The 25,544-nt window shown below is 40.8% G+C and overlaps 1 non-coding gene across 1 annotated transcript; it reads left to right on the forward strand.

The window, feature by feature from the left end:
- The first annotated feature begins 3,070 nt into the window (after positions 1 to 3,070).
- On the forward strand, positions 3,071 to 3,142 carry TRNAG-CCC. Its single transcript has one exon. It is a non-coding gene; the product is annotated as a tRNA-Gly (tRNA).
- The last annotated feature ends 22,402 nt before the right edge of the window (positions 3,143 to 25,544 follow it).

Raw genomic sequence — 25,544 nt, forward strand, 5'->3', positions numbered from 1 at the left:
AGAAACTAATACACATTGTAAAGCAGCTATATTTCAATAAAAATTTAAATATATATATAGAGAGAGGCTTGAAGCTACTATAAACACGAGCTTCTTTATTGAATTTTATTTGTTAATACCCATCCTCTTGCCACAGAACAGCAAGAACAAACATTCTAAAACTTCTTATAAGTGAAAGAAAATCATTGTCTTTGTTAATTATGTGAACTTTTCCTCATTAGTCATGCACTGTATGGACCCAAGAAAAGTGTGGGAAATAGACACATAATTGGGACATAATGGGCATTTAAGCCTTATATTTTCATAACAAAACTGTCCTAAATTAAAATAAAAATGTTATGCAAATGAGGTTTGTTTAGCTAAATGTGGGCAGAAGGGCTGTAAAGATATCAGAATGTATTAGAAGAACATGAATAATTTATTTTATGAGGTAAAGCCTAATAAAGATTTAATGATCACCCATATGCCTTTAAAATTATGGGAGAAAGAGCAATACAGTGGGCACACAGAGCTCTTACAACTCTGTGTAAAATTCAGTTTATAACTGTTCCTCTGTGAGTTACTTTTTGGAAAGGATGGGCCACAGACTGATGTAATAAATAGTTGCAAAGAAGTTTCTATCCCCAGATACCCATCCAGTGAATTCTAGACCTAAGCTGTTTTTCTATAAAGCCGTGAAATACACTCTCTTGCCTCAGAATTGGACTCACCATTTTCTGATTTATAAATTTAATGATTTCAATATTGTAGAATAATTTCTGGAAAGAAAAACAATGTTAGGGGTTTCATTTCATTTCATTGTTGGCCTGTTGCTTTTAATTCCATCTGAATGCATGCTGCGGAGTAGTTGAGTGAAATCCATAGCATCTTGGTTATTCTTCATGGATGAGTTCCAGTTCTTTTGGTGATAGAACTAAAAGCTCACAAGATGCTGTGTATCAGCAATGAAACAATTAGTCTTTGAGAAGCTTTGGGGAAATGACTCAAGCGGCGAATTAATCATTGTGATTCTGGTTTCCCTTCACAAATGCTAGGTCTCTGTAAGGAGTTCCCCACCCATGCTCATTCGTGGTGCTCTTATTAAAGGTGTAAAATTTCATAAACTTTGGGGAAAACATTATGAGTTCTCTGTCTGTGCAATACAACTGGTATTTTTTTTCCAGACGTGTATTTCCATAATTAAACATCCTAAAATACAAATCCCATTATTATTTGTTATGTCTAGTCAGTAATTAGACCTCAGCTGGTAGGGCAATTTCAGAACAGAGTTTGCCAATTTACATACTAATCCAGCAGAGTCTGGTGGGACATGACTAGCATAGATTCAGTCAACATCTTAATTAGCCCTAATCCCAGCATGCACTCCGAGGTGCCTTACTCCACCCCCACCCTTGTGAGTCTTGTTTGGTTCACTTGTTTCCTTCAACAAATTCCCACCCTTCAAAGATTTTTTTTTTCCAGTCCTCGTTTTCACAGATGAAATGGTTGTATCTCAAAGGGGTATACCAGGCAAAGTATTTTGCTTCAAGGCTGAGAAATGTGAGAAATTTGGTCAGACAAGCGATGAATACCCGATTGTATTCTAGAATGTGAGAATAGCGACCCTCATCGTCCCACCCCCAACTCCAGGTAGTAAGCCATCCCACACACAGGAGGGTCTTACCTCTTTTCTAAGACGCCTGAGGATATTCGTTATTCCCATCCATAATCAGGAGCCCATTTCATTATTTGCCATTTCACATGTCATGGAATTCCTTATACTTAACTGAGATTCTCCCATGCTGCCTGTTTAAGCCTCTTGTCCATCCATCCATAGTGGAGATGGAGGCCAGGTGGCCACCGCCTGTGAAAAGTTCCTCCTGTAGCTGAGGACCAGAAGTCAGTTATCTCCTTAACCTTCTCTTCTCCAGAATTAATTTTTCCAGCTCCCTGACTCTTTGCTCTCAGGTCCTTTTTCTTCACCCCTTTGATCTTCTTTGTGGCTTTCCTCTGAACTCTTGCCAAGTTCGCCACACCCCTCTTTAACGGTGACACTCAGAACTAGACAGAGCACCTTTGAAATAGTTTGGCCACATTTTCTCAGGATGAGTAACTAATACTTCAGTGTATCTCCATATTCACCTTAGTTTGATAATCAGTGCTTGCCATTAGTTAGCTGTCTAGCTTTGTTGATTCCTCTCCTGTTAAACATTTTTTTGTTGTTGTTTTCTTGCTTTGTGTGTTATTCTATAACCTAGAGGGGATTTCTTCTCTGTGCTTTGTAATGTTATATTGCAGTTTATCAAAAGCACTTTGAGTTTGAATTTCAGTTTGCAAAGCTATAAATCACCGGTAACTCCTGTGGTGGTTTGAAGTCATTGGCAAACTCAAGTTGGGCATTGTGCGTGCATGCTCAGTCATGTCCGACTCTTTGCGATTCCATGGACTGTGGCCCGCCAGGCTCCTTTGTCCATGGGGTTCTCCAGGCAAGAATATTGGAGTGGGTTGCCATTTTCTCCTCCAGGGGAATCTTCTCAACTCAGGGATCAAACTCCGTTGGCAGGCAGATACCTTATGACTGAGCTACCGGGGAAGCCAAGTTGGGCATTACCAATGAATAATTGTACCAACCAAGGGTAATGAAGACCTCAGCGGGAACCAGGATAGTCCCAGGAGAAGAGTGCTTGCTAATACCTTTGGCCCAAGGATGCCTCCTTGGTTTTTAGCTCTCTGCTCTCCTTCCCTCCTTTCTGACCTTTGTCCCAGGATGTACTCTTTCCCTATTTCACACTCTCTTTTCTCTCTCTTTCTTTTCACTCATCCCTTCTTCCTCTCTCTTCCATTTTCACTCAGAACTTTCCAGTTCTCCCTGCTGGAGATGGTTCCCCAGCCAGAATGTTGGTTTGCTTGCCTATCAGGTTGTGAGTGTCATGTGGGAGGTGGGGAACAGCAATGGAATGAGCAAAACATCCCACACGAGTTTCTCTTCCAGCTTTGTACTGGCTTTGCAGAAATCGAGCCACGAGGCTCACAGTTAGGAACAAGTCAAAAGCATCAACTGATGGATCTTATAAGAATCAAGCTAGGGACTTCCCTGGTGGTCCAGTGGCTAAGACTCTGTACTCCCAATGCTGGGGCCCAGGTTCAATCCCTGGCCGAGGAGCTAGATCCCACGTGCTCCGACTAAGACTCGATGAAGCCAAATAAAAATAATAAATAAATATTTTTTTAAAAAAGAGAATCAAACGAAAGGAGAAAAATGGCCTGCTTCAGCCCCATCTCCCCAGCAGTGCCAGCCAGGGGGCATCTGCATCTTCTGAGGCACACACCTTTGTGGCCACACAGAAAGAGCCAGTCAGAGCCTTGCCAGGTTTGTGCACAAAAGAACCAGTCTCCTTCACCTCCAGACTCTTACTTGATTTGTCAGGGGCTAAGCATGTGTTTTAAATTCCAGAATGTGTCCCAGCTTGCCTTAAAAACCAAGGTCTGTATTGATCCCTGTCTAGAAACTTAAGAATCCTTGAAATTATAGAAGTTTTATTCATGCATCTTTGGAGACTTTTTTTCATAGTTGTGTGTCTCTGTGCAGGAAGCAGGTGTGAGGGCTTTTGCCTGGATGTCTTTATAGCCAAAAATGTCTCTTGCTACTGAAAACTACAAAACCATAAAAACCTTTCAGATATCTCCTAATCCTTCAGGACATGAAGGAACACATGCTTCCACATGGGGAGTTTCTGTTTGACTGGTTGGTTGGTCTAGTTTGTTTTTATTTTTGCAGGGCTAATTGAATTTTGTGTGTATGTGTGTGTTTGTTGCAGTCTCAAATTTTAATTGTCCTTGCCAAAATGTAATTCACACTCTAGAGGTAGAATTGATAAACACATCCTTCATTTCCTTGCTTCCCATTCTAATACCTGATCACTTTGCTGAAATCATGGTGAGGCAAAGACAATCTGGCACCTTTCAACTGACCAGACTCAGTAGTATGTGAAACCAGAAACGTGGGAGTTTACTAATTATAGTGAAGACAGGAGCCCTCAGAGTGGTTGGGTCAGCTCATGTTAAAGAAAGGAATTATTTGTGGTGTGAAAAATGATGCAGCCATTTTGGAGATATTCTGGCAACTCCTCAAAAAGTTAAACATAAAGTTAACATATGACACAGCAGTTCACTTCAAGGTATAGACCCAACAGGAATGAAAACATATGTCCACACAAAAACTTGAACATAAGGGGACAGAGGCTCAAGAGGGAGGTGATATATGTATAATTATGGCTGATTTGTGTGGTTGTATGGCAGAATCCAACATAACATTATAAAGGAATTTTCTTCCAGTTAAAAAAAAACCTTGTACAACAATGCTTATAACAGCATCATTCACAATAGGCAAAAGATGGAAAGAACCAAATGTCCATCAACCGGTGAAGGTATAAACACTTTATGTAGCATGTGCATGGAATGGAATATTACTCAACAATAAAAAGGAATGGAGTACTGATACGTGCTATACTATGCTAAGTTGCACAGGATCACATATGGTATGTTTCTTTTTTTGAAATGTCCAGATTAGGTAAATCTCCATGTAAACAAGAAGTAGGTTAGTGGTTGTCAGGGGCTGGGAGTGGAGGGTGGGAGGAGTAAGGAGTGATGGCTAATGGCTACAAGATTTCTTTCAAGGGGAGTGAGTCTGTTCTATAATTAAGTTGTTCTGATAGTTCTACAACTCTGCGGATATTTAAAATAAAACCTTGACAGGTGCACATTAAATGAAATATGGTAGTTGAATTATATGTCAGTGAAGCTGTTAGGAAAAGAAAAGGAATCCAGTGTTCCCAGGTGAAGCACAAAATACTTTTATTTCTTACAATTTATTGATAAAAAGAGATATCTAACTCCTGTTATTTTTTAAATTAATTTATTTTAATTGGAGGCTAATTACTTTACAATATTGTAGTGGTTTTTGCCATACATTGACAAGAATCAGCCTATTAAATATTTTCCTCAAGTGACACTGTTGGAGATGTCAAACAAGACAATCTAACCATGGCTGTGGCTTTAGAGACTGTGCCTCACAGTGAAGTACCTTGAGCAAGGATGTGGAATCTGTTTTTTTTTTTTTTAATTTATTTTTGTTAAAGTATAGTTTATTTACAATGTTGTGTTCAATTTTAGCAAAGTAATTCAGTTTTATATATATGTCCTTCTTCATATTGGGCTTCCTTGGTATTTCAGCTGGTAAGGAATCCGCCCGCAATGCGGGAGACCTAGGTTCGATCTCTGGGTTGGGAAGATCCTCTGGAGAAGGGAATGGCTACCTACTCCAGTATTCTGGCCTGGAGAATTCCATGGACTCTATAGTCCATGGGGTTGCAAAGAGTCAGACACAACTGAGCGACTTTCACTTTCACTTTTTTCATATTCTTTCCCTTTATGGTTTATTATAGAATATTGAATATAGTTCTCTGTGCTATACAGCTGGACCTCGTTGTTTGTCATTCTACATATGAAAGCTTGCATCTGCTAACCCCACACTCCCACTCCATGCCTGCCCTTTCCTCCCTCTCCCTTTGCAGCCGCAAGTCTGTTCTCTACATCTGTGAGTCTGCTTCTGCTTCATAAATAGTTTTGTTTCAAATTTTAGATTTCACATATAAATGATCATCATATGATATTTGTCTTTCTCTGTCTGATTTACTTTACTTTAGTAATGATAATCCCTAGGTCCATCCATGTTGGCATTCTTTCATTCTTTTTTACGGCTGAGTAGTATGAAATCTGGGTTTTAATTTCTAATCTCACTTTAGCATGCCTAGTAAGAGTAAGCCAGAGGCTGGATATCTTTGGAAGTTGGCTGCCCACTTTCTCCATGAGAATAATGGTAACAACCTCTTGTAAGTTCACAGAATTATATTAGGATAAAATGAGGTGTGGTGCTGCCATGGTCCCTTAAAGAATGCTGCGCATGTGCGCTTAGTCATTCAGTTGTGTCTGACTCTTTCTGACTCCACCAGGCTCCTCTGTCCATAGAATTTTCCCGACTAGAATACTGAAGTGGGTTGCCATTTCCTTCTCTAGGGGATCTCCCTGACCGTGGGATTGAACCTGTGTCTTCTGCATTAGCAGGTAGAGTCTTTACCACTGAGCCATGAGGGAAGCCATAAAGAATGCCATGGAAATGCAAAAACTTATTAAATAACCAGCAGCATGCATTATATATATCAAATATATTTATGCTTAACATATTAATATTTAGGTTGAATTAGGCAATTCATATGATCCTCTTGATCCTGACATTGCAAGATTACACACCTTCCCAAACCTACACACACACACACACACACACACACAGTTACACCCAAGCAAAACATGAACAGATATTTACATTATGTACAATCTTGGTGTGTGCTGTTTCATATTCCTTTTATTAATCTCTGAACTTCCCTCATGAAGTGGAGGAATGCAAAACTAGGATTTTAACTACCAAGTTTTTCAAAAGAGAACAAGAAATCTAAACAAAGTGAGAGATTCAGTGACACAACTAGGTTTATGAGAATTGTAAATACTATTTTAATAACTATTGGAAGGGCATCTGGAGTGGTAAAATTAAATAGATCTCTCATTTATATTTTTTACAGAATTCTTTTCTGAGTGAATTGAAAATGTGCAATAAATAGAATTTTTCTTGATAAAGTCAACTTATTGTCCAAAACCCCCTTGACTCCAAATGCCTACACAAGTGCTGGAAATAATATGTCAGATGGCTCTGCAGTTGTAATTATCTAAGGTCTACTGAGACAGCACGTTTTTTTACAAGTCAGAAAAATAGATTTTTATTCGGCATCAAAAATAGATTTTTGCTCTAGTTTTTTTGTTTTGTTTTTTGAAATAGTTTAAGACACAAGAGGTTGTAAAACTAGTGCAGCGAATTCATATGCACCCTTCATGCAGTTTCCCCCACTGATAACATGCTTCATAAGTGTGAGTAGTATTAAACCCTGGAAATAGACATTGGACAGAATACCATCAAAAAATCAATGTTCATAGTGGTAAAATTTCCCTGAGAAATTGGGCTACAAATTATCACAGCTTGTCTCAAGTGTCACAGTTGAAACTGTTTTCATTGGATCAAGCTTTTATTATTAAAGAGTGTGATTTGATTCTTCATGTAAAAAAATGTTGCCCTCAGTGTTTTTTTTTTAATTACATGTTTTGAAACCCCGATAATGGTGCATTTTAGCTTATATTTATATCAAAAAATACTAATAAGCTCCTTTTCAAAATATATGACTATTTTTAAACTCCATCTTGCTTTCAAACAACACTTAGATCATTAAATTAGATCTTCATTGTTTCCTTGGAGGTGACAGGCATTATTAAAATGTATTCTGCATATTTTGTTTCTGTAATTATGTCTAATCAGTGTGAATTGATGCTATAGTAAAATACTTAATTAAAAACACATATTCGAGAGATATGCGGGGAACAAAAGAGAAACTCTCCTACTTTGCTTCCAAGTGACAGAAATTGATAGAAAGTTGAAATATCAGACAAGATCAGCAGCCTGGAAAGTAAATGTGTTAATAGGTAGAGAATGCAAAATTTCTATAGAAAGATCCTGGCCTTAAAATAAAAGCAAGGGCTTCATGATTGTGAATTCTTTTGCCCTTGCAGAATCAATTCTCAAAGATATGGAGATCTCATAAATGTCTCCAAAGACCAGTTTGCAGCACCCAGGGAGTGGGGCTTTTTGAAAGAAATGCCTTCCCAGGCTGTGAAAATGCATGTGTCAAGGGGGAGAGACCCCTCCCTGCACAGGGGCTGCCAGGAGGCCCTTTCCTTTGTATCCTGATCATTTACATGACTTAAACACAACAATGTGCTCCATAGTCAATAAAACAGGACGCTTTGCCATAGCAACAGTTTCAGAATGTGACACAGCTTCGGTCCTGAGACAGAGAAAAGTACCCTAAAGAAACACTCCTTATGAATATGTTCAGAGATTTCTTTATTCCACCAGTACTTGTTTCAGATGCCACTGGGTGTAGGTTTTCTTTACACCACCCATCTTTCCTCAGCTCTGGGAGAACGAGTTTTGTGTGTCGAAGTTGTGGACATGACTGAGGGGTCAGAGGTCGGAGTATTTACTTCGCTATGATGGAGATGGAATTCTTGAGTATCTTCACAGAAAACTCTTGATGCTATCGAGGAAACTGCAGAAAAGTCAGGGATGTAATATACATCCCTAAGTCATTGTTGGTTTCTTTGAAGGTCTGTAATAAATGGCCCTTTTAGCCTTTGCACATTTCTGTTCTATCACATATCAACATGTGCATGTAATACTACACACTTTAGAAAATCATAAGGGAGAACTTCCCTGGGGGTCCAGTGGTTAAGAGTCCATGCTTCCAATGCATAGGGTGGGGGTTCAATCCCTGGTCAAGGAACTAAAATCCCACATGCCATGTGGCACAGCCCCCCCCCAGATTTTTTAATTAAAAAATAAACTTTGAAAAATCTTAAGTAAATAAACTCCATACTTAATGCTGTTGTCTAAAAGACATAGCACATATGCTATCAAAGCTGTAATTAGGCTTCAAGTGTTTTCCCTTTTTTTTTAATATATTTCTTTTAATTTTTATTTTTACTTTATTTTACTTTACAATACTGTATTGGTTTTGCCATACATTGACATGAATCAAGCTCATTTCCTGGCATGATAAAATTTTCTTGTTAAGAAAGTCCCTTCTCTTTTTTAAAAAAGCATTAGTACTTCCTCCAAGTTTGAGTCTAATGGAATTGTTTTGATAAAAACTTCACTGAAGAAGGCAAATCAGAGATGAAGAACATAATTTTAATGATCTTTTTTTTCAGTATGCAACATACATGGGTTTTACCTTTAGCAGATAGACAGCTTGGTTGTTTGTAAGTAGGAAATTCCTTACTTGGAGACATTTGTGCTTCTTCTGAAAGATACCTGTGCCATGGCATCTGGGCCTTGTCCACATCTCTGTTCCCTTTCATTGATTTCTGGGAAGTAGCCAGCCCTTGGAGAAGGCAATGGCAACCCACTCCAGTACTCTTGCCTGGAAAATCCCATGGATGGAGGAGCCTGGTAGGCTGCAGTCCATGGGTTGCGAAGAGTCAGACACGACTGAGTGACTTCACTTTCACTTTTCACTTTCATGCACTGGAGAAGGAAATGGCAACCCACTCCAGTGTTCTTGCCTGGAGAATCCCAGGGACGGGGGAGCTTGGTGGGCTGTCGTCTATGGGATCGCACAGAGTCGGACATGACTGAAGCAATTTAGCAGCAGCAACAGCAGCCAGCCCTTAACACTGGAGCTACTTAGAGTGAAAAATGAGGCCCTGAATCTGTGCACCTGACTCCATAGTAATCTATAAATTAGTTATGAGCTGGTAATAAAAAATCCTAAACATCTCTGCTTCTTGGGGAGCTGCAGACCCCAGGGGTCACCAGAGATTGAAAGATCAAACTGGACTCACCAGTGAAAATACAATTAATTATTTACACACATCAGCATTTGACAGTGGTATAATTTGAATCAAGAGATCCTTTGTTTGCTACATTGCATCACTGACTGGTGCTCTGAAGACTGTAAGTTTAGGTGCCTGTTCAAGCCAAAGGGAGATGAATACACAGAGAGTAAGTGATAAAGGTGAGCTATGAGGGTCAGATTTTATGCACGTACTGATGTCAAAGAGAAAGTCATGTGGCTATTGCAGTGATACTTTCAGGAGTATTGGAAATGCAAAGATTGTGTGTGGGTGCAGAGTGGAAGGGATGAGGGGTGGAAAAGCAATTATACATCTCTTATCTCAGGCCAGTGAAGGCAAATTAATTTAACCACAGCTGAGGAGAAGTCTCCATGGAGAGGGCCTTCCAAGGAAAATCCCACTGGAGACCCTTCAGGGACACTAGAGGGGAGTGATCCCAGTTCACGTCTCCTGGTTACTCTGCCATTCTTGAGAATGATTTCTCGAACGCAGCAGGGCTGACCAGTTTAATAGCAGAAACTTCTGGCTCAATAACATAGGCATTTTATGCGTTTAACTGTGCATTTGAGAATAAAGCATGTCCTCAGTCAGGATGCCTCTAATATTTAGCCTCCTCTGGAAGCTGAGCAGGTTTGAGTCCTTTTGTGAACCTGGGGAAGAGGAATAATCGTCTTCATTTTGCAGGTTGTCTGATTTCCGAATCTTTTTTACAGTCAAGGGGCTAAAGTTTGAATGCTGAGTTTGGTGGGCTGTTGCTGAACAATGGGGAAATTTCATTAAGCTGAGCCAAGGCTAATTTTGAAGCAGTTCTAATACATTCTCTATGAAGTAGAGAGATTTGATTCCCTACCCTCCCTTTCATGCTCAGAGGATCTCGGAATTCTTGACAAAGCAGTGACAATAATACTGGCTGTGGGCAAAGGGAACCCTGTTCAGATGCTCAGCATTGTCTCCTAAATGGCCAAAATTACTCTTTTTCTTAGCATCATTCTGAACTATCAAGAATTTTTCTGCTCTTTTAGAAGAATAGGTCATAGATTTATATACTGGTCTTTCCTAAGTCGGTCCAGACACCTTGGTTGCTCACTGTCCCAAAAGTTGAAGAGTTAACATGTTCAATATTTAATTCCTATGTAGCAGTAAAGACTCATCATTTTCTGGACCACACAGAATCCTTGAACAAGTTTTGGATATAATCTCTGCTTTTGTACTAATTCCAAAAAAAAAGCCAATGAAGTCTGAAGGCATTTGGCAAAAGAACTAACCAATTTAACTCTATGCTCAGAAAGTCAATGTTGCATAAATATTTGAACATAGTTATTGGAACACTCCTGGTTATCTGTTCTAAGTTGTACTTAGCTCTTAGACAAAGAAACATATCAGAGGATCATTCTCCCATAAAAATCTGCAAAGTAATGCTCGAATAGCTCCACATGAAAAGAAATTAAATTCCACCAGTTTATTGCCCTGTGGATATTGGGCAGAGTGACTGATGCCCATGTTATAGATGAAGTGGGTTATGACCCAACATTTCCCTTATATTCAGTCTTGTTTCAATTACTTGCCTATCAGGAAAATCTCCCAGACTCTTGGACATAGGGTGGATGGGACCTGTGGCAGATCTTATCCTGTTTACTACCCAAGTAGCTCATTCTGTTCATCATCACATTGTTAGCTTCTTTCCCCCCTAAATTGTTGCTATCATCTCCATAGATCCAACTACTGTCCTTCAAGGCATCCAGTAGGTAGGTTACTGTCTTTGTTTGGGTTCTCCTGGATGTAGGTCTTGAAACAAAATTTCAAGTGCAAGTAATTTATTTGGAGGAGAGAGACAAAGGAGGAAAGGAAAGCAATAAAGAATGTGTTACCAAGTCAGTTACCACTCTGAGCACCTGGAGCTTAATCATACTGGGGAACTCTAAGTTGTTTTTCAGTGGCTCAGTCGTGTCTGACTCTTTGTGACCCCATGGACTGCAGCACGCCAGGCTTCCCTGTCCTTTGCTGTCTCCCCAAGTTTACTCAAACTCATGTCCGTTGAGACAGTGATGCCATCCAACAATCTCATCCTCTGTCATCCCCTTCTCCTCCTGCCTTCAATCTGCCCCAGCATCAGGGTCTTTTCCAATGAGTCAGCTCTTCGCATCAGGTGGCCAAAATATTGGAGCTTCAGCATCAATCCTTCCAATGAATATTCAGGACTGATTTCCTTTAGGATTGACTGGTTTGATCTCCTTGAAGTCCAAGGGACTCTCAAGAGTCTTCTCTAATACCACAGTTCAAAAGCATCAATTCTTTGGTGCTCAGCCTTCTTTATGGTTCAACTCTCACATCCATACATGACTAATGGAAAAACCATAGCTCTGACTAGACTGACATTTGTTGGCAAAGTAATGTCTCTGCTTTTTAACATGCTATCTAGGTTGGTCATAGCTTTTCTTCCAAGGAGCAAGCATCTTTTAACTTCATGGCTGCAGTCACCATCTGTGTTGATTTTGGAGCCCAAGAAAGTAAAGTTTGTCACTGTTTCCATTGTTTCCCCATCTATTTGCCATGAAGTAGTGGGACTGGAGGATGAGTGCCGAAGAATGGATGCTTTTGAACTGTAGTATTGGAGAAGACTCTTGAGAGTCCCTTGGACTGCAAGGAGATCCAACCAGTCCATCCTAAAGGAGATCAGCCCTGGGTGTTCATTGGAAGGACTGATGCTGAAGCTGAAACTCCAATACTTTGGCCACTTGATGCAAAGGACTCATTGGAAAAGACCCTGACACTGAGAGGGATTGGGAGCAGGAGGAGAAGGGGATGACAGAGGATGAAATGGCTGGATGGCATCACCGACTCGATGGACATGAGTTTGGGTAAACTCCTGGAGTTGGTGATGGACAAGGAGGCCTGGCATGCTGTGATTCATGGGGTCGGAAAGAGTCGGACACGACTGAGCGACTGAACTGAACTGAACTGAACTGAATGGGACTGGATACCATGATCTTTGTTTTTTGAATGTTGAGTTTTAATCCAGCTTTTGCACTCTCTTCCTCACTGTCGTCAAGAGGCTCTTTAGTTCCTCTTTGCTTTCTGCCATAAGGGTGGTGGTGGTTTAGTCACTAAGTCGTGTCTGATTCTTGTGACCCCATAAGTGTAGTGTCATCTGCATATCTGAAGTTACTGATATTTTTTCCAAGCAATCTTGATTCCAGCTTGGGCTTCATCCAGCCCGGCATTTTGCATGATGTACTCTGCATATACTTCCCTGGTGGCTCAGACAGTAGAGCGTCTGCCTACAATGTGGGAGACCTGGGTTTGATCCCTTGGTTGGGAAGATCCTCTGGAGAAGGAAATGGCAACCCACTCCAGTACTCTTGCCTGGAAAATCCCATGGATGGAAGAGCCTGGTAGGCTATAGTCCGTGGGGTCGCAAAGAGTTGGACACGACTGAGTGACTTCAACTCACCTCACCACACTCTGCATGTAAGTTAAATAAGCAGGGTGACAATATAGTATCAAACACACTCCTCGGAGGTATCTCATCCAGGTAAAGAGAGAGTTAGGTTATTTATATACCAACTCTGGTCACTGACTCAGTAAAGACTGCACGGGGCCAGAGGTGGTGGTGGTGGTGGTTGTTCAGTTTCTAAGTCATGTCCAACTCTCCGAGACCCCATGAACTGCAGTTGCCAGGCTTCCCTCTCCTTCACCATATCCTGGAGTTTACTCAAACTCATGCCCATTGAGTCAGTGATGCCATCCAACCATCTCATCCTCTGTTGTCCTCTCCTCCTGCCCTCAGTCTTTCCCAGCATCAGAATCTTTTCTAATTAGTCAACTGTTTGCATCAGGTGGCCAAAATATTGGAGCTTCAGCATCGGTCCTGGGAGACTTTAATTCTCCAGTTCCTTGGGTCTTGCCAGAGCAAGCAAAACCTCCAGAGACAGCTCTAGGAAAGAGATGTAGGGGCTGGCAGTTGTCAGGCTACCAGGCACAGAAATGGGAAATGAGAAGGTGTAGGGGAATATGAGTTGAGCATTAACCTATCTGCTTCATACTGTTGGGAACCAACTTCACTGTCTCCCCACCCCAAAGGCAGCATGCACACTCCACAAGCCCCTGCAACAGCCTTGCCAATATCCTTCCACAGGGAAGACAGGTCATTTCCTTACGACTTATTTTTAAAAATCACCATCTCCTTCTGCTGTTTACAATTTGTCATCTGGATATGCAAGCTCATGGATATTTGCCTAACTTCCCAGGCCCAGCTGCATCTCAGACAGAGGATAAACCGGAAGAATAAGAGCATGGGAATCTGAGCCTAATGGAACAGAACATCCAGGGAGGAAGCTGACTGTCAGTATTTGGCAGGTGGATAGCTCTCCTCTTTGCAGGAGGAAGTCTGTGCAGACAAGTCAAGAGTGGCGGCAGTAGGTCCAGTGATCAGTAATAGATGGAGAATCGCATCATCAAACAGTTGGCACAGAGAAGAGCCAACAGGAAGTGGCAGGTACAGACCCTTAGCAAAGGCCCTAGGAAGCGGTCCAACCTGCAAAGGGCAGAGATGGTTTTTTTTGGCAGCTTTTGAGGACACAGCATAGGTGGGTCATAGCAACATAGGGGTTGGGAGAAGTTGGGATTTAGGGGCAGAGTTTGAGTTACAGAATAAACTAAATGAATGAACAGAGCACCAATTCACTGACAGGAGCACCAGAAGCCCTTTCATTTTAGCCAGATTTCTTTTGATGGTATAGGGGGAAAAAAAAAAAGAGTTCATTTTAGGGGGAAAAAAGGAAAGTTTGTTTGTGTTGGGTGTGTGTGTGTGTGTGTATCAGTTATCCAGTCCTGCATAACAAGCTAACTGTAAACTTAGTGACTTAAGACAACAATCATTACTTCATGATTCTGTGGGCCAGCTGGGTGATTCTTCTGCTGATATCATCTGGGGTCACTTATGTGTCTGCAGTCAGCTGGGAGGTCATCTGGAGACTGGTTGGTCTAGGAAGCATCAGGTAAAATTCTTCTACATGGTCTATATGATCTATACTGCCCACGTCTCCCATCTTCCAGATGGCTAGCCTGCACCATTTCATACGTTAATGGAAAATTCCCAGCAGCACAGGGGGGCAATTCTCAAAGCACAAACACTTTATAAGCCTCTACTTGCTTCATGTTCACTAGTGTCCTGTTGACCTAGAAGAGGTGTATAACCACATCCAGGTTCAAGGAGTACATAGATTCTATTGTTGTTGTGTCTTGTTGTTTATTTGTTAAGTCATGTCTTACTCTTTCTGACCCCATGGACTATAGCCCACCAAACTCCTCTGTCCATGGGATTTCCCAAGCAAGAATACTGATGTGGGTTACCATTTCATTTTTCAGGGGATCATACCAAACCAGGGATTGAACCCAGGTCTCCTGCATTGGCAGGGGGCTTCTTTACCACTGAGCTACCAGGGAAGCTCTAGATTCTATTGTGCTGGAATAAAAGTTCATAAAAGTTGGGTTTTTCGTACTATCTTGTTCAGTTCAGTTCAGTTCAGTCACTCAGTCGTGTCCCACTCTTTGCGACCCCATGAATCGCAGCACGCCAGGCCTCCCTGTCCATCACCAACTCCCAGAGCTTGCTCAGACTCATCTCCATCAAGTTGGTGATGCCATCCAACCATCTCATCCTCTGTCATCCCCTTCTCCTCCTGCCCTCAATCTTTCCCAGCATCAGGGTCTTTTCAAATGAGTCAGCTCTTCGCATCAGGTGGCCAAAGTACTGGAGTTTCAGCTTTAGCATCATTCCTTCCAATGCATATTCAGGACTGATCTCCTTTATGATGGACTGGTTGGATCTCCTTGCAGTCCAAGGGATTCTCAAGAGTCTTCTCCAACACCATAGTTCAAAAGCATCAATTCTTTGGCACTCAGCTTTCTTTATAGTCCAACTCTGGAAAACCCCAAATAAACATTTTGGGCAACCTAATGCTTTTGGATGGAATTAGTAGCCAAATTTTGCAATATACTAGAGGAGAGTAGCTGGGGACCCATAGAATTATGAATAGAACAATGAAAGAAAACAGCCTCTGCTTATTATTTTTTCTATTCGTTCTCTACCCACTTCAGTCTCTTGGGCCAGCTGTCTTAACATGACAGGTGTTCTCTGGTCACTTGTAGCTCCTGGGCTCACATCCTCACTATATTATAACCTGAGAGAAAAGTATTCTTTTCTCTTAGGCCCAGTTTAAAAAATTCTGAGAATAAAGATGATTGGCCTGGCCTGAATGTTGGGGATGAATATGGGTAGCTCTTTCCACAGATGGAAGCCATACACAGCTTGCTGTCTCACTGCCCATAGCTCAAGGTAGTCCAGGGTCTAAAGTGATTGAGTACTTACTGTATATTAGGTGTATATATATATATATCTATTTTATTTTACTTTACAATTCTGTATTGATTTTGCCATACACTGACATGAATCCACCACAGGTGTACATGCGTTCCCAAACATGAACCCCCCTTCCACCCCCTTCCCACAACATCTCTCTGGGTCATCCCCATGTACCAGCCCCAAGCATGCCGTATCCTGCATCGGACATAGACTGGCAATTCGATTCTTACATAATATTATACATGTTTCAATGCCATTCTCCCAAATCATCTCACCCTCTCCCTCTCCCTCTGAGTTCAAAAGTCCGCTATACACATCTGTGTCTTTTTTGCTGTCCTGCATACAGGGTCATCATTGCCATCTTTCTAAATTCCATATATATGTGTTAGTATACTGTATTGGTGTTTTCTTTCTGGCTTACTTCACTCTGTATAATCGGCTCCAGTTTCATCCATCTCATCAGAACTGATTCAAATGTATTCTTTTTAATGGCTGAGTAATACTCCATTGTGTATATGTACCACAGCTTTCTTATCCATTCATCTGCTGATGGACATCTAGGTTGTTTCCATGTTCTGGCTATTATAAACAGTGCTGCAATGAACGTTGGGGTACATGTGTCTCTTTCAATTCTGGTTTCCTCGGTGTGTATGCCCAGCAGTGGGATTGCTGGGTCATATGGCTGTTCTATTTCCAGTTTTTTAAGGAATCTCCACACTGTTCTCCATAGTGGCTGTACTAATTTGCATTCCCACCAACAGTGTAAGAGGGTTCCCTTCTCCATACCCTCTCCAGCATTTACTGCTTGTAGATTCATGTCAATGTATGGCAAAACCAATACAGAATTGTAAAGTAAAATAAAAAATTAATTAAAAAAAAAAACTCAACATTCAATAAATATAAAAAAAAAAAGGAATGCAAGGGATTTCTGTGTGTTGATTTTATACCCTGCAACTTTACTATATTCATTAATTAGCTCTAGTAATTTTCTGGTAGAGTCTTTAGGGTTTTCTATGTAGAGGATCGTGTCATTTGCAAACAGTGAGAGTTTTACTTCTTCTTTTCCAATTTGGATTCCTTTTATTTCTTTTTCTGCTCTGATTGCTGTGGCTAAAACTTCCAGAACTATGTTGAATAGTAGTGGTGAAAGTGGGCACCCTTGTCTTGTTCCTGACTTTAGGGGAAATGCTTTCAATTTTTCACCATTGAGGATAATGTTTGCTTTGAGTTTGTCATATATAGCTTTTATCAGGTGTATATTTTTAAAAAGAGGTTTTGGCAAATATTGTTTCAATCTTCCCAAACATTTATGATGAAAGTGTTCTTGTTCCCATTTTGTTGAGGAGGAAATTCAGGCTCAGATTGTTAAGTAACATGAAACAGATTTTGATCCAAGCCAACTGGACTCTAAAGTCAAGACTTTCCACTACATGCTGGTGTCACCCCACAAATGTACATTACTTAAGTTGAGGGAAGATGAGATCACAGTAGTGATGGTCTTTTAAAGGCTTGTAGGCATTGTGTGGACTTTGACTTTGACTTGGTGTGAGAATGGGAGTCCTAGAAGAGTTCTGAGCATAGGAGTTAAAAAGAATGACAGCTTTCAATAGGCTGGCGGTGAGGGTGGAGTGGGGGTGCAGGACAAGCTCAAGGTAGAAGCAGGCATACCTTAGGGGCTACAGCAGGAATGCAATCTAAAAATGGTGGTGGCTTGGACCAGAGCAGTACGACGTAGTGAGAGATCATCAGATTTGGGGTTAGTTTTGAAGGTGAGACTGACAGAATTTCCCAATGAATTTGATGTCAGATTTGAGAGAAAGAAACATACCATGGATAACTACAAATATTTTGGTCTGAGCATCTGGCTGTGTTTATGGCTGGCTCTAAAAGTCTCACTTGCTTTTAGAGATGGTCATATGTTTAAAGGGCCAGAGATGGGACAGACAGGACCCAAAACGTTCTGATTAGGCTAGTCATGGTATTCACATCCAACAACATGAAATGAATAGAATATCCATCCTTACATCAGTAAACTAAGCGCAAAAAAGAAGAGATGCAGTTTGGCAGCATGGGTAACAGCAGTTAGGGGAGTAAATTCAAGATGTTAACAGCACCTAATGTAATGTCAATTGCAGTAGTAAATTTACAATATTTGTTGTCCTAGCGCCCCTTGTTAGTCATGTGGGGCCATGTGCCTATATGAGGCCGATGGGTAGGATTGATGTACACTGCTTCTAGGCCTGTCCTTTAGAGCCTCCTTTGAGATCTTCGACATGCTCTCTGTTCCCTGGCCTGCCTGCCAGGTGCAAGAGACCCAGGGGAAAACTCCGAGGCCCTGGAAGATGGTGGGCGGAAGGGACCTGGGTGTATGAGAGGAAACGGAACAGGAACTCCATGTTGGACTGTGATATGAACATGAAATAAATCTGAAGCGCCGGGAGCTCCATGTTGCTCTGTGGTATGAACATGAAATTAACTCTTATTGTGTCCAGCCATGAAGAGTTGGGGGTCTTTTGTTGTAACAGGGGGATTTACTTACCCTGACAATATGCCTTGTAACTTACAGAGCTGCCCAACTGTGGAAGTAATTGCAAAGAAGGAGATGAGTTTCCTGTCCCTGGGTTTGTTCAGGTACACTCATTTAGATGTGAAACTTTTGAGGCAAATATCAAGCTGAAGATAAGTGACTTGACTAAATAACTAGTACAGTGCTTTTGAAAATTTTCTACTCAAGTAGCCCTATCAATAGTTAAGGTATGACCTTTTACTCCCAATTGATTGGGGGGTTAGTTTCCAGTGACCTTTCTTCGATGTCTTTTGTTTTCATAATCTTATCTTAAACATGAATGCAGTTTCTGTATTCTTCTCAGTTTCTTTTATTATATCCTTATTTTAATATCCTGGAGAAGGAAATGGCAACTCACCAGTATTCTTGCCTGGAGAATCCCATGGACGGAGGAGCTTGGTGGGCTACAGTCCATGGATCACAAAGAGTCGGACATGACTGAGTGACTTCACTTTCACTTATTTTAATATATCTGTTTGTTTTATATTTTTAAAAGTTATGAAATGCATGTCATTGCTGAAGAGGACTGTTTCTTTTCAATCTTCCAGTGAAGTGGACCCATTAGAAGTAAATGTTCAAAAATTACTATTTTCAAAATCAAGCTACATGGAAATAAGTAAATTCATATTTAAGCCTTAGTTTCAAGTGAAATATAAAACCAGAGAAGCAGATTTGAATGTGAATGTATATTAATTTTCATCAAGCCAAAAATTTTAAATCATTTCCTATGTTAATAGTATTCCACATTTCATGGTTCACATTAAAAATTTATAATGCCAACTAGGGTTCTTTTGAAAATGCTGGAGATTTCTTTATCTTCTAAGTAATACACATAGAAATTATTTTCATGGCTTTTTCTTTTTTTACTTAGATGGATGCAAATTATAACTCTTATTGTGCCTGCTTACAAAAAGAAGTTGCTGTAAACATAATACAACTCATAAAAGGGAAAGTATGTTGCCATTAGCAGGCACACACATTTACTTGCTCATGTCTGGTGGTAAATGTGATTCAACTACAAGGAGCGGTGGATTTCTCCTTTGGCATTTTCCCACAATCCCACATCTTCCTTTAAACCAGCCCTGCCAGATGGAGTAGAAATGCAGAGTGTGTGTTAAAAGCTACAGGAGAAGATAAGATGTCTAGGCTGTGTTTGAGAAAAGGAAAAAAACTGTATGTGCCTAAGGACATCATTTTCTTTACAGACATTCTTTCTAGTCAATGTTTAGGTATAAATAATACCTACTTATATGTACCTACTTAGAGGAGTAGCTGCTTGGCTTCCCTGGAAAGAATTTGTCCATGATTTTGCAAGCTTTATCTGATATTTTAAAGTCATTTTTCCACATTTATTTTGATATAGATTTTGAGCAAGCTTTCTTCATTATTAAATTACCTTTCATTTTTAAATGAAAAGCAAAAAACATGAGTGAAAGGAGATCATTGTAAATCTTGGTAGATATTTTAATAAAATAAAACTAGTCAAGGTCCATCTAGTGTCCAGTATGAAAACTTGGTCTCATTCCTTGAAATCTGACAATAATGTGACATTAGGAGAGCGCCCAGGAGGATCACATGAGATGTTAATGACAGCCAGACTGCAAGGTGATTGCATCACTTTTTCCCACAACCCAGAATTGAGTCACATGATCAAAACCTATTCATACTGGAAGCTGGGGGGAAATAGTCTTCCTGTGTGTCCAGGAAGAAACACAAAATATAACAGGATTTGGTGGTGGTATAACAATCTCTGCCATACCAGCTTTCTCATGTATAATTCAATAGTTAATAAATAGTGAATTCTTACTCTGCCTTTACCATCTCAGTGATGTAGATATACTTTGGATTCTATTTTACAGATGAGGAAATTGAAGATCAGATTTGTTAAGGGGCTTTTATTTCTCTGAATCTCTCATCTTATCCTCTTACTGGTCTAAAATGAATTATCTTTCTTACAATACTAAATTTGGCTTGTGATTAGTAAACGCTTCAAAGTACCATAATTCAGCTTTTCAGATTGTATGTTTTTACTTGGGTACTTTCAATGGCTTGAACAACACAGATTTTCTTTTTTCTTTTAATCTCAGACATGCAAATTCAAGCACAGTTCCAGGACTGATTAATTTTTTGGCATGACGATATCAAGAATCCTTATGTGGGGGCTTCCCTGGCGGTCTAATGGTTAAGACTCCCCACTTCCACTGCAGGAGGTACAGGTTCCATCCCTGGTTGGGGAACTAAGATCCCACATATGTAAGTAAGCGTTGATTGCTCAGTCATGTCTGACTCTTTGCGACCCTTTGGACTGCAGCCCACTAGTTTCCTCTCTGTCCATGGGATTCTCCAGGCAAGAATACTGGAGTAGGTTGACATTCCCTTCTCCAGGGGATCTTCCCGACACAGGGATCAAACCCAGGTCTCCTGCATTGCAGGTGAATTCTTTACCGCCTGAACCACCAGGGAAATTCAGAGAAACTGATGTGTCTCAGTTTCCCATTCTGCCATTCTCAGTGAGTGAGTTTATATCAGCAAGTGGTGGGAAGATGGTTGCCCTAGCTCTAGGCATCACCTCCTCAGTCTCTGTATCCAAAGGCAGGAAATGGAGTTATTCTTCACACATCTCCCCCTTTTGTGGCTTCAATATTCCCTTTTCATCCCTTGGAGTTGAGGAGAGCACAGCTCCCTGAATATATTGCTGCCCTAGACCTGGCCAAACTTTGGGGAGGTTGCTTTTAGCAAAGATAAAGGGCCAGTGGCTACAGGGTAGTCAACCAACAATGTCTTCCAGATACAATCTCGCCTCTAATACATACTAGAAATGAGAGCTAAAATGAGAAATACTAGAGCATGGGTTTGAATCAAAGGACTTTGGAAATCATGTAATTCAACCCTCATTTTACATATGGATAGTTAACCTAAGTCTCAAACAGGTTGATTGGTTTTTCCAGCTTATAAGCTAGATAAGGCTACAGGTAGGACTAAAAGGGAATTTTTGGATGACCAGGTTACTATATGTATATAAATATCATTGCTTAATAGTAAATAGATGATTTATTGCAATATTATGATACATTGTACTTGCTTTAGTTCAGTTCGGTTGCTCAGTCATGTCCGACTCTTTGTGACCCCATGAACCGCAGCACACCAGGCCTCCCTGCCCATCACCAACTCCCGGAGTCCACCCAAACCCATGTCCATTGAGTCGGTGATGTCATCCAACCATCTCATTTTCTATCGTCCCCTTCTCCTGCCCTCAATCTTTCCCAGCATCAAGGTCTTTTCCAATGAATCAGCTCTTTGCATCAGGTGGCCAAATTATTGGAGTTTCAGCTTCAACATCAGTCCTTCCAATGAACTTGCTTACTTGGTTTTAGATTTTCACCCAATGAGGTATGAACTTGTCAAGGGAAAAGAGCCTCTTACTGAGCTTTGAATCTGCAATGGGTAGCACAACGTCCTATATTCAAGAATAGTAGGAGGGCAGGGATAGTTTGGGAGTAACATATATACACTATATAAAATAGATAAACAACAAAGACATACTGTATAGCACAGGGAACTATAATCAATATCCTGTATAAGCTATATGGGAAAAGAATCTGAAAAACAATAAAGAATATAGATATAGAGAGACATCTATTTGTTGTTGTTCAGTGGCTAAGTCGTGTCTGATTCTCTGCGACCCCATGGACTGCAGCACGCAGTCCTGTCCTTCCCTGTCCTTCACTATCTCTTGGAGTTTACTCGAATTCATGTCCATTGAATCAGTGATATTATCTAACCATCTCATCCTCTAACACCCTCTTCTCCTTTTGCCTTCAGTCTTTCCTAGCATCAGGGTCTTTTCCAATGAGTTGGCTGTTTGCATAAGGTGGCCAAAGTGTTGGAGCTTCAGCTTCAACATCAGTCCTTCCAATGAATATTCAGGGTCGATTTCCTTTAGAATTGGCTGGTTTGATCTCTTTGCAGTCCAAGGGACTCTCAAGAGTTTTTCCCAGCATCACAATTCGAAAGCATCGGCTCTTCTGTGCTATCTATATTGATAGATCAGAATCACTTTGCTGTACATGTGAAACTAACACAGTATTGTAAATCAAGTATACTTCAATTAAAAAAGAAAAGAATAGCAGACTTCATGTTTGTACCATACTTAATGATTGGTTATATTTAATTCTTACCTTAACCTTTAGAGGCAGAAGAAACTGAAGCAGAGGCTTACCTGAAGTTACAAAGTCACTGAGGCATTGTAAGGCGTAGCTACAAAAACATATGCTCAAACATACAATAGAGGGAAAACCTCGAAGAAATCTTTTTTTCTGCTGCTCATAAGTACATATATGAAATCTAAAATGCTTATGGCAGTGGAATCTCGTATTTTTCTGCCAGAGGTTGAAAGTAAAAATAAACTCATAACTAAAATAGTTAGAACCTGTGGTTGGAGATTGTTGAGGAATTTCGTTTAATCCTTTTTCATAAAGATGAGAGGCACACAGTGATGTGTGCAGGATGAGAGGACAGGTAAATTTTGACAACTGAAGGGACTCCCTAAAATAAGGGATGAGGAATGAACCTGAGTTATTTGTGATCATTTTGCTTCTCTTACCTGCACATGAGACCATCCCGATGCTCAATGGTTTCACGCAGGACCACACATGAATGTCACGGACTGTATTTTCCATAGTTACCTACACAGAGGGACAGGGTTGTTCTGATGAGGCTCACTACGTGCTTTGGACACGTGGAATCAGATGCAGCCTTAAGCCCCCAACTATACTCCAAATTAGAAACTGTTTTTGGTAACATGGGTAGTAAATGATCCTTTGATCCTTCCATTTCCAGTTTATCATCTTACTTTTCAGCTTTGTCTTTTAAAAAAATATTACTTTAAAAATATTTATTCATATATTTACTTATTTTGCCATGTCATATCTTAACCTGGGCTCAGTAGCCTTGAAACATGTGGGATCTTAGCTCCTGGACCAGTGATCAAACCCACGTCCCATGCCCTGGAAGCTAGTTTCCCAACCACTGGAGCACCAGGAAAGTCCCCAAAATAGCACTTTTTTACATCAACATTTCTTTAGTCTAATTCTCCATTTGAAGTTGAATTGAGACACACAATACTCTTAACAGTTTTATAGAGGTGATTTTTAACCCTTGCCAACCTCATATGGGCTTCCCTGGTGGCTCAGACAGTGTAGGATCCACCTGCAAGGCAGGAGACCTGGGTTCATTGCCTGGGTCGGGAAGATCCCCTGGAGAAGGAAATGGTAACCCACTCCAATATTCTGGCCTGGGAAATCGCCTGGACAGAGGAGTCTGGCAGGCTACAATCCATGAGGTCACAAAGAGTTGGACACAACTGAACACACACATATCTAGTATGAGTATATCCAGATCATAGTAAGAGAAGCCTCAAGTATTTACCTGTTAATCCTCCAGTTAAGACATTCAAATCATGCAAAAGAAGACAGCTTTCTTTTCATTTCTTTAAGTCTATTTCATACCTTCTTGTTTTGGAAAATGATCTGTGGGAAAATTAGGAAAATGCTTCTTTCTGAGTCTCCCTCTCAAAGAACCACAATATATATTAATATGTCCAAGGTTCAAAGAAAACTTGCCATTTATAAAAAAGAGAGTGCTTAATTTATTTTCCAAACTTGATTTACCAAAAATACTCTCCCTCCCCTTGCAACAATGATTCATGTCCTTTCGTTCTATTCTAAAGGGAGAGATGACACACTTCCCTCATTTTTTGGCAACTTGCAAAAATGTGCTTTTTCAAAAAATCTTCTGAACTTTAAAACTTCCACTTTGAGCAGAAATGCAGGTGAAAATGACCTTCCTTTAACATTGACCTTGCTTAACGTCAGGGACCGGAAAGAAAAAAGAGCCTTTTCTGGGTCTTTCTCATTAGCCTATTTCTGTTTAAATTACTCTCTCTTATATTTCCTTTCCACTTATATTAGGTCACCATGTGATGCAGCCAAATGTACCCGGGGAGTATACCAGAAACTTATGCCCAGTGGCCTGTCAAAGTCAGGCAAAAAGCTGGAAGTAATTTGCAGTTACCCTGGCCACTCAGCCTCTCCAGCCTGTTCTTATTACAGGAACCACTGGGCAGAACTGAAATCTTCCAGCAAATAATTGCAGAACCATCCAAATTTAGAGCAGAAAAGGATGATGGTGTCTGATGTAGAGTAGGCTGTTGTTTTAGCCTAGATCCCACCCTGGGTGGATCCTGAATCAGTCTCCTTGCAGGAAGTCTCTATGGGAAAGCTGGGCCAAGGGTATCATCAAGTTCCCTCCTTACATGGGTAATTAAGAGGTTTGTCCCAAGGGGTGTTTGGAAGAGCTTATCAAGTAGGTCTTAGAACTCATCTTTGGGACAAGAGGCTCACGTACCCCATCAGTCTTGGGTGTCCCCATGAGAGGTGGCTTTCTGTACTTGTGGTTTTACATGCAGAAGAGCTGAGATGTCAGAAAAGCTCTAAGCCCTAAGCTCGAGAGCCCCTTGGTACACCCAAAGCAAACTGGTTGAAGCCCATGTAGAAACAGTCACCATGGTATTGGCTGGTGGAATAGGTGGCATTGAAAGGAATGACATGGTGCCCAAGAGGTGTCCAGTACGGCAGTGCACAGTGAACCCTGTGGTTTAGCTGGGTCAAGTTCAACCCCTCGCTGCCCTCTCTGAGGACACTGAGACCCTGAGAAGTGAACCTGCTTACCTTGGGTCACACAAAGCTTGTTGGTGGCAGAAAGAACTGGAAACCATGCTCCTGAGTGCGTGTTCCCTAGGACTTTCAGCATGGCACTGCCTCACCTTCATACTTGCTCTGGTTAAAAAGCCTGAGAGCAAAGAGTCATACCCACAAAGTCTGGGAAGAAGTTCAAAACAGATATCCACTCCCAGTAATGTTAATCACTACAGAGAAGCTAATGCTAGCTATAATAAATAGGATCACGAGTTAAATGAATGATGTAGACAGTGAGTCTCAGTGGAAGTCTAAGGAGGGCAGAGAGGTCTAGAAGGAAACTGGCCTTTGGAGACCTACTTTGACACTTGTAATCTGTGCATCTTCCAGTTTTTGAGGGTAGAAGGGAGTAATGTTTTTGTGT

The sequence above is a fragment of the Oryx dammah genome, unplaced genomic scaffold (assembly GCF_014754425.2).
Source record: "Oryx dammah isolate SB20612 unplaced genomic scaffold, SCBI_Odam_1.1 HiC_scaffold_23, whole genome shotgun sequence".
Lineage (NCBI taxonomy): Eukaryota > Metazoa > Chordata > Mammalia > Artiodactyla > Bovidae > Oryx > Oryx dammah.